The 9,450-nt window shown below is 49.5% G+C and overlaps 1 long non-coding RNA gene across 1 annotated transcript; it reads right to left on the bottom strand.

The window, feature by feature from the left end:
- Window positions 1-7,064: 7,064 nt before the first annotated feature.
- LOC127917998 (uncharacterized) lies at window positions 7,065-7,339 on the bottom strand. The gene is made up of 2 exons (XR_008098294.1): window positions 7,275-7,339; window positions 7,065-7,236 (listed from the first exon to the last, which is right to left on the bottom strand). It is a non-coding gene; the product is annotated as an uncharacterized LOC127917998 (long non-coding RNA).
- Between the last annotated feature and the right edge of the window lie 2,111 nt (window positions 7,340-9,450).

Here is a 9,450-nt window from a genome sequence, read left to right as displayed (position 1 = left end):
GTGGAGTAGTCTGAGCGACTGGTGTGGAGTAGTCTGAGCGACTGGTGTGAGTAGTCTGAGCGACTGGTGTGAAGTAGTCTGAGCGACTGGTGTGAAGTAGTCTGAGCGACTGGTGTGAAGTGGTCTGAGCGACTGGTGTGGAGTAGTCTGAGCCGACTGGTGTGAAGTAGTCTGAGCGACTGGTGTGGAGTAGTCTGAGCGACTGGTGTGGAGTAGTCTGAGCGACTGGTGTGGAGTAGTCTGAGCGACTGGTGTGAAGTAGTCTGAGCGACTGGTGTGAAGTAGTCTGAGCGACTGGTGTGGAGTAGTCTGAGCGACTGGTGTGGAGTAGTTTGAGCGACTGGTGTGAAGTAGTCTGAGCGACTGGTGTGAAGTAGTCTGAGCGACTGGTGTGAAGTAGTCTGAGCGACTGGTGTGGAGTAGTCTGAGCGACTGGTGTGGAGTAGTCTGAGCGACTGGTGTGGAGTAGTCTGAGCGACTGGTGTGAAGTAGTCTGAGCGACTGGTGTGGAGTAGTCTGAGCGACTGGTGTGAAGTAGTCTGAGCGACTGGTGTGAAGTAGTCTGAGCGACTGGTGTGAAGTAGTTTGAGCGACTGGTGTGGAGTAGTCTGAGCGACTGGTGTGGAGTAGTCTGAGCGACTGGTGTGAAGTGGTTTGAGCGACTGGTGTGAAGTGGTTTGAGCGACTGGTGTGAAGTGGTTTGAGCGACTGGTGTGAAGTAGTCTGAGCGACTGGTGTGAAGTAGTCTGAGCGACTGGTGTGAAGTAGTCTGAGCGACTGGTGTGAAGTAGTCTGAGCGACTGGTGTGAAGTAGTCTGAGCGACTGGTGTGAAGTAGTTTGAGCGACTGGTGTGAAGTAGTCTGAGCGACTGGTGTGAAGTAGTCTGAGCGACTGGTGTGGAGTAGTCTGAGCGACTGGTGTGAAGTAGTCTGAGCGACTGGTGTGAAGTAGTTTGAGCGACTGGTGTGAAGTAGTCTGAGCGACTGGTGTGAAGTAGTCTGAGCGACTGGTGTGAAGTAGTCTGAGCGACTGGTGTGAAGTAGTCTGAGCGACTGGTGTGAAGTAGTCTGAGCGACTGGTGTGAAGTAGTCTGAGCGACTGGTGTGAAGTAGTCTGAGCGACTGGTGTGAAGTAGTCTGAGCGACTGGTGTGAAGTAGTCTGAGCGACTGGTGTGGAGTAGTCTGAGCGACTGGTGTGAAGTAGTCTGAGCGACTGGTGTGAAGTAGTCTGAGCGACTGGTGTGAAGTAGTCTGAGCGACTGGTGTGAAGTAGTCTGAGCGACTGGTGTGAAGTAGTCTGAGCGACTGGTGTGAAGTAGTCTGAGCGACTGGTGTGAAGTAGTCTGAGCGACTGGTGTGGAGTAGTCTGAGCGACTGGTGTGGAGTAGTCTGAGCGACTGGTGTGGAGTAGTCTGAGCGACTGGTGTGGAGTAGTCTGAGCGACTGGTGTGGAGTAGTCTGAGCGACTGGTGTGAGTAGTCTGAGCGACTGGTGTGGAGTGGTCTGAGCGACTGGTGTGGAGTAGTCTGAGCGACTGGTGTGAAGTAGTCTGAGCGACTGGTGTGAAGTAGTCTGAGCGACTGGTGTGGAGTAGTCTGAGCGACTGGTGTGGAGTAGTCTGAGCGACTGGTGTGAAGTAGTCTGAGCGACTGGTGTGGAGTAGTCTGAGCGACTGGTGTGAAGTAGTCTGAGCGACTGGTGTGAAGTAGTCTGAGCGACTGGTGTGAAGTAGTCTGAGCGACTGGTGTGAAGTAGTCTGAGCGACTGGTGTGAAGTAGTCTGAGCGACTGGTGTGAAGTAGTCTGAGCGACTGGTGTGAAGTAGTCTGAGCGACTGGTGTGGAGTAGTCTGAGCGACTGGTGTGGAGTAGTCTGAGCGACTGGTGTGGAGTAGTCTGAGCCGACTGGTGTGGAGTGGTCTGAGCGACTGGTGTGGAGTAGTCTGAGCGACTGGTGTGAAGTGGTCTGAGCGACTGGTGTGAAGTGGTCTGAGCGACTGGTGTGAAGTAGTCTGAGCGACTGGTGTGAAGTGGTCTGAGCGACTGGTGTGAAGTGGTTTGAGCGACTGGTGTGAAGTGGTCTGAGCGACTGGTGTGAAGTGGTCTGAGCGACTGGTGTGAAGTGGTCTGAGCGACTGGTGTGAAGTGGTCTGAGCGACTGGTGTGAAGTGGTCTGAGCGACTGGTGTGAAGTGGTCTGAGCGACTGGTGTGAAGTGGTCTGAGCGACTGGTGTGAAGTGGTCTGAGCGACTGGTGTGAAGTGGTCTGAGCGACTGGTGTGAAGTGGTCTGAGCGACTGGTGTGAAGTGGTCTGAGCGACTGGTGTGAAGTGGTCTGAGCGACTGGTGTGAAGTGGTCTGAGCGACTGGTGTGAAGTGGTCTGAGCGACTGGTGGAAATGGTCTGAGCGACTGGTGTGAAGTGGTCTGAGCGACTGGTGTGAAGTGGTTTGAGCGACTGGTGTGAAGTGGTTTGAGCGACTGGTGTGAAGTGGTCTGAGCGACTGGTGTGAAGTGGTTTGAGCGACTGGTGTGAAGTGGTTTGAGCGACTGGTGTGAAGTGGTTTGAGCGACTGGTGTGAAGTGGTTTGAGCGACTGGTGTGAAGTAGTTTGAGCGAGTTTTTATTTTGTATTTGACCTTTATTTGAACAGGTGCACCTTGTGCTGGGAACAATAAAAGGCCACTATAAAATGTACAGTTTTGTCACACAACCCAATGCCACAGATATCTCTAGTTTTAAGGGAGCGTGCAACTGGCACTCTGACTACAGGAATGTCCACCAGAGCTGTTGACAGACAATTTAATGTTAATTTCTCTACCATAAACTGACTCCAATGTAGTTTTGGACAATTTGTAAATAAGAACTTGTTCTTAACTGACTTGCCTAGTTAAATCAAACTAAAGTGGTTGCTGTAATGGTGCTGTGCCCAGGCCTAAACCCTGATTGGTTTACATTCAAATGCATTTCTCAGGTACATCTTAGCTAGCTAGACAAGGAAGCCTTGAAATGGGGCGATTCATTATTAAGCTCACTACCCTTATGGAGTGGCAGCACAAGCTAATTTCCATACTTTTGGAATATTTTCTGAACCAACAATGATGGGTGCCGCCCACTTAAGCAGCCCGGGGATCTAATTGGTCAGTGATGGGCGCCACCCACTGCAGCCCGGGATGGGTGCCGCCGCCACTTAAGCAGCCTGGGGGATCTAATTGGTCAGCAATGATGGGCGCCACCCACTTAAGCATCCCGGATCTAATTGGTCATCCCCTGTAGATTTCATGTTGTCTATTGCTAGCAAAGCATCCAGGACTTATTTTTTCTCTCTAAATTGCCTAAAAGAAAAGCTTTGACTATCATTTCTATGATCATTCAGCATGTTTCCCCCTATCAGCATCCAGCCCAATAGCATTGTGAATAGGCCTAGAAGTACTTTGAGAGAGCACGCTGAAATAAAATGGGGACTTAAATGCATCAATGATGACACCAGGCCAGCGTCTGAATCGATTTGTTGGGCAGAGAGGAGGAAGTAGAACCCTTCAGGGATTGACAGTTTTCCTGGAATTAACCAGGTTCCCATTTACATAATCAGATTTGTCTTAACGCAACGATTCCTCAGTTTGCCAAACGTCATCTGTTTTATGAATGACTTCTGTTCATTCCAGAGTGCTACAAGACATTCAATCTATTTTAACCCTTGTTTGAAGGGAGCATGAGTTTGTGTGTGAGAGATGGTACTTATTTCTGTCTGGCCATCTCTCTCCCTCAGATCCGGCCCCACGCCTCCACTCTGAGGAAGTATACATATGGAAAACACATCCTGGCCAAGCTGGAGAAATACTACATGAAGAATGGAGTGGACCTGGGCCCTCTCTGTGGCCCTCCCAACGGCATCATGTAAACCTTCTACCCTTTTCCACACCTTAACACTTGAGGACAAGACGGGCCAACGGGAACGCGGGACGGGAACGCGGGACGGGCTCAGTACATCACCTGCTGGGTTGGTGGAGGAATGGTGGTGATTCAACATGTCGACCCTCTGTGTACAGCTGCCGTTGTATTGGAATACCATAACCCCCTATACCCTACATGAAAAAATAACATGTTAACTACTACCCACACACAACCTATTATTTCCTACCACCCGATGGTCTAAACCCTAAACCCCCCCTCTTTTCCTCCTAATGAGATCATGTGAACTGCTGCCCTATACATACCCCCAATGACATGTAGAACCCTCTTTGCCTACTCCAACCCCCCTCCTTTTCCCGTCCCACTCTTATCGCCATGGTAACCCATTGGTATGAGCCTGTGTCTAAACAGGAAGCCTTGGTTAGTTTTAGCCCGTCTCCCAACCAAGCCCCTACCCTGCTGCACGGAGGAGGGAAGGAGGGGGGAGGTGAGATACATCCCTACCTCTGCTGCAGGGAGGAGGCAGGGGAGGTGAGATATATCCCTACCCTGCTGCACGGAGGAGGGAAGGAGGGGAGGTGAGATATATCCCTACTCCTGCTGCAGGGAGGAGGGGGGGAGGTGAGATATATCCCTAACTCATGCAGGGAGGAGGCAGGGGGAGGTGAGATATATCCCTACCCTGCTGCAGGGAGAGGAGGGGAGGTGAGATATATCCCTACCCTGCTGCAGGGAGGAGGCAGGGGGAGGTGAGATATATCCCTAACCTGCTGCAGGGAGGAGGCAGGGGGAGGTGAGATATATCCCTACCCTGCTGCAGGGGGAGGCAGGGGGAGGTGAGATATATCCCTACCCTGCTGCAGGGAGGAGGCAGGGGGAGGGGTGAGATATATCCCTAACCTGCTGCAGGGAGGAGGCAGGGGAGGTGAGATATATCCCTACCCTGCTGCAGGGGGGAGGCAGGGGGAGGTGAGATACATCCCTAACCTGCTGCAGGGGAGGCAGGGGAAGATACATCCCTACTCCTGCTGCAGGAGGTGAGTGGGAGGTGAGATCCCTACCCTGCTGCAGGGAGGAGGCAGGGGGAGATATATCCCTACCCTGCTGCAGGAGGAGGCAGGGGAGGTATATCCCTACCCTGCTGCAGGAGGAGGGAGGGGAGGCATCCCTACCCTGCTTCAGGGAGAGGTGAGATTATCCCTACCCTGCTGCAGGGAGGAGGGAAGGAGGGGAGGTGAGATACATCCCTACCCTGCTGCAGGGAGGAGGCAGGGGGAGGTGAGATATATCCCTACCCTGCTGCAGGGAGGAGGGAGGGGAGGCAGGGGGAGGTGAGATTCATCCCTACCCTGCTGCAGGGAGGAGGGAGGAGGCAGGGGGAGGTGAGATTCATCCCTACCCTGCTGCAGGGAGGGAGGGGAGGCAGGGGGAGGTGAGATTCATCCCTGACCCTGCTGCAGGGAGGAGGGAGGGGAGGCAGGGGGAGGTGAGATTCATCCCTACCCTGCTGGAGGGAGGAGGGAGGGGAGGCAGTGGGAGGTGAGATTCATCCCTACCCTGCTGCAGGGAGGAGGGAGGGAGGCAGGGGGAGGTGAGATTCATCCCTACCCTGCTGGAGGGAGGAGGAGGAGAGGCAGGGGAGGTGAGATTCATCCCTACCCTGCTGGAGGAGGAGGGAGGGGAGGCAGGGGGAGGTGAGATTCATCCCTACCCTGCTGGAGGGAGGGGGAGGTGAGATTCATCCCTACCCTGCTGGAGGGAGGAGGGAGGGGAGGTGAGATTCATCCCTACCCTGCTGCAGGGAGGAGGCAGGGGGAGGTGAGATTCATCCCTACCCTGCTGGAGGGAGGAGGGAGGGAGGAGTGGGAGATGATTCATCCCTACCCTGCTGCAGGGAGGAGGCAGGGGGAGGTGAGATTCATCCCTACCCTGCTGCAGGGAGGAGGCAGGGGAGGTGAGATTCATCCCTACCCTGCTGCAGGGAGGAGGAGGGAGGCAGGGGAGGTGAGATTCATCCCTACCCTGCTGCAGGGAGGAGGGAGGGGAGGCAGGGGAGGTGAGATTCATCCCTACCCTGCTGGAGGGAGGAGGGAGGGAGGCAGGGGAGGTGAGATTCATCCCTACCCTGCTGCAGGGAGGAGGGAGGGGAGGCAGGAGGTGAGATTCATCCCTACCCTGCTGGAGGGAGGAGGGAGGAGGCAGGGGAGGTGAGATTCATCCCTACCCTGCTGGAGGGAGGAGGCAGGGGAGGTGAGATTCATCCCTACCCTGCTGCAGGGAGGAGGCAGGGGAGGTGAGATTCATCCCTACCCTGCTGGAGGGAGGAGGCAGGGGGAGGTGAGATTCATCCCTACCCTGCTGGAGGGAGGGGAGGCAGGGGGAGGTGAGATTCATCCCTACCCTGCTGGAGGGAGGGGAGGCAGGGGGAGGTGAGATTCATCCCTACCCTGCTGGAGGGAGGGGAGGCAGGGGGAGGTGAGATACGTCCCCACCCTTCGTTCCTTCTCCCTGTTTTTGATTTTCTTTATTCGTCTTTTGGATAAACTAGAATCATTTCACTTTTTTGCTACTGCTGTGGCAAACACAGTTCTGTGTCGTATCGCTAGTATGGGATGGAACGTATTTAATTTGACTGAGTACCAAACCATAGTCCCATACACAAACACACAAGCCATGTGCTTACCAGCAAGTCATTTAACATGGGAGGTTAGTTTCCAGTCCTGCTTCTATATATATATATATATATATATATATATAGTGCGTGTATACTTGGTGTAGAACTTTGCATATATATATAAATATAATTTTTATTTTAGTTTTTCTGTTTTTGATGTTGACTATCTATAATGTATCTTAGTAGTGAACACATTTCTGACTGTATAATTGTACATTTGTAAACCCTTGTAATGTAAAAGTGATTTACCACCCTTTTTGGTATCAGGCGATATATATATATATACATGTATATCTATATATAAAAAAACAAAACGTTTAAAAACTCACTCTTGTGCATTTCGATGCATATTCTCACCTACTTGTTTGTGACATATGAGTTGTTGTATATTGTAAATTGTAATATCAAATTTTGGTTTTGAAAAGTCCTTTCTATACTGTGTAGTACTTGTACACAGCACCCCCCACCTTAACAGGACTCACCACCTTAACAACAGAACTCACCACCTTAACAACAGAACTCACCACCTTAACAACAGAACTCACCACCTTAACAACAGAACTCACCACCTTAACAACAGAACTCACCACCTTAACAACAGAACTCACCACCTTAACAACAGAACTCACCACCTTAACAACAGAACTCACCACCTTAACACAGAACTCACCATAACAACAGAACTCACCACCTTAACAACAGAACTCACCACCTCAACAACAGAACTCACCACCTCAACAACAGAACTCAACACAACACTCAACCTCACATCCACCGAACTACACTGCAAACGCTCCCTGTCCGTTTACTAAACGACCATTCATACAGTTAACACTGAAGTCAACGAGACATGGTACACCAACATGTCAGTAGTGAAGCGACTCTTTTATTATTTATTTTATTTTTTTTACACAAGTCTATTTAAATTGCAGAGAGTGAGACATGGCATCTGACTGAAGCGTCAACAGCTGATAGTGACACTGGGTTTCCGCCTGTTCTGTAGCAGTCAAAACATTACAGAACACACGTGAGATGTTTTACAGTGTAGTTTTGGGGGTTGTAACCGCCACCACAGGACACACTGTTAGCAGTCTGCTTGTGTTTTTGTATTTTTAGATATTTTCTAGGAATGCTTTCCCCTTGTCTAAGGGTAATGGATGGGGTGGGGACGATGAGTTTAAAGGTTGACTCAGTGATATGATGTCATATACACGAGGCGACTTCCCGGCTTGCAGACATCAACAACGGCCTATTTCATATCTGCCAAGACTACCACTATTGGTTCCTCTCTTGATGCGTGGCGCCCACATTGAGAAGAGCGGTCAGTGGCGGTCTCGGGATATAATATATGACTTGTGTTGTTACTGATGTTACTGGAAGCAGGAAGTAGCTCCCGCTGTGTACCGTGCCGTATGGCTGAGTCTACCTCGAAGCCCCTCTGCTCTCCTCAGCGTACAGTGAAACCGTGGGTTGTACAAAGACGGCAGCAGCGTGGTGTACCTTTTAATAATAGTCCTGTAAAAGTGATGTATCATAATGTGCCCCGGTAAAGGCCGGGCGTCGCCTGTCTCGCCGTCCGTAACCAGGACTATTGCGGTGGGCAGCGGCATGTGTACATTTTAAGTGGCAGAGCCTTGTGTATCTGAATAGGAGCATCTTCTGTAACCATAATGTGTATAGTTCTAACAGAAACCTGTGTGTGCTTGTTGCCTGGACAACTATTTTTTGTATCTCCTGTTGTAGATTGTCTCTAAACAATGATGTGTGATTATTTTTATTTTGAAACAAAACTGAACACAAAAAAACTGTTTTGGAGTGTTTTTGATGATTTATGTTGGGTACACACACAGTAGTTGATTTATGTTGGGTAAACACACAGAGTAGTTGATTTATGTTGGGTAACACACGAGTAGTTGATTTATGTTGGGTAACACACACAGTAGTTGATTTATGTTGGGTAACACACCAGAGTAGTTGATTTATGTTGGGTAACACACAGAGTAGTTGATTTATGTTGGGTAACTACACAGAGTAGTTGATTTATGTTGGGTAACACACAGAGTAGTTGATTTATGTTGGGTAACACACAGAGTAGTTGATTTATGTTGGGTAACACACAGAGTAGTTGATTTATGTTGGGTAACACACAGAGTAGTTGATTTATGTTGGGTAACACACAGAGTAGTTGATTTATGTTGGGTAACACACAGAGTAGTTGATTTATGTTGGGTAACACACACAGAGTAGTTGATTTATGTTGGGTGACACACACAGAGTAGTTGATTTATGTTGGGTAACACACAGAGTAGTTGATTTATGTTGGGTAACACACAGAGTAGTTGATTTATGTTGGGTAACACAGAGTAGTTGATTTATGTTGTAACACACAGAGTAGTTGATTTTATGTTGGGTAACACACAGAGTAGTTGATTTATGTTGGGTAACACACAGAGTAGTTGATTTATGTTGGGTAACACACAGAGTAGTTGATTTATGTTGGGTGACACACACAGAGTAGTTGATTTATGTTGGGTAACACACAGAGTAGTTGATTTTATTTTGGGTAACACACACAGGGTAGTTGATTTATGTTGGGTAACACACAGAGTAGTTGATTTATGTTGGGTAACACACAGAGTAGTTGATTTATGTTGGGTAACACACAGAGTAGTTGATTTATGTTGGGTAACACACACAGAGTAGTTGATTTATGTTGGGTAACACACAGAGTAGTTGATTTATGTTGGGTAGACACACAGAGTAGTTGATTTATGTTGGGTAAACACACAGAGTAGTTGATTTATGTTGGGTAACACACACAGAGTAGTTGATTTATGTTGGGTAACACACAGAGTAGTTGATTTATG

Source organism: Oncorhynchus keta, unplaced genomic scaffold (genome assembly GCF_023373465.1).
Source record: "Oncorhynchus keta strain PuntledgeMale-10-30-2019 unplaced genomic scaffold, Oket_V2 Un_contig_12685_pilon_pilon, whole genome shotgun sequence".
Taxonomy (NCBI): Eukaryota; Metazoa; Chordata; class Actinopteri; order Salmoniformes; family Salmonidae; genus Oncorhynchus; species Oncorhynchus keta.
Note: the sequence above shows the minus strand (reverse complement) of the source record. Positions and strands in the feature narration are given on the sequence as shown.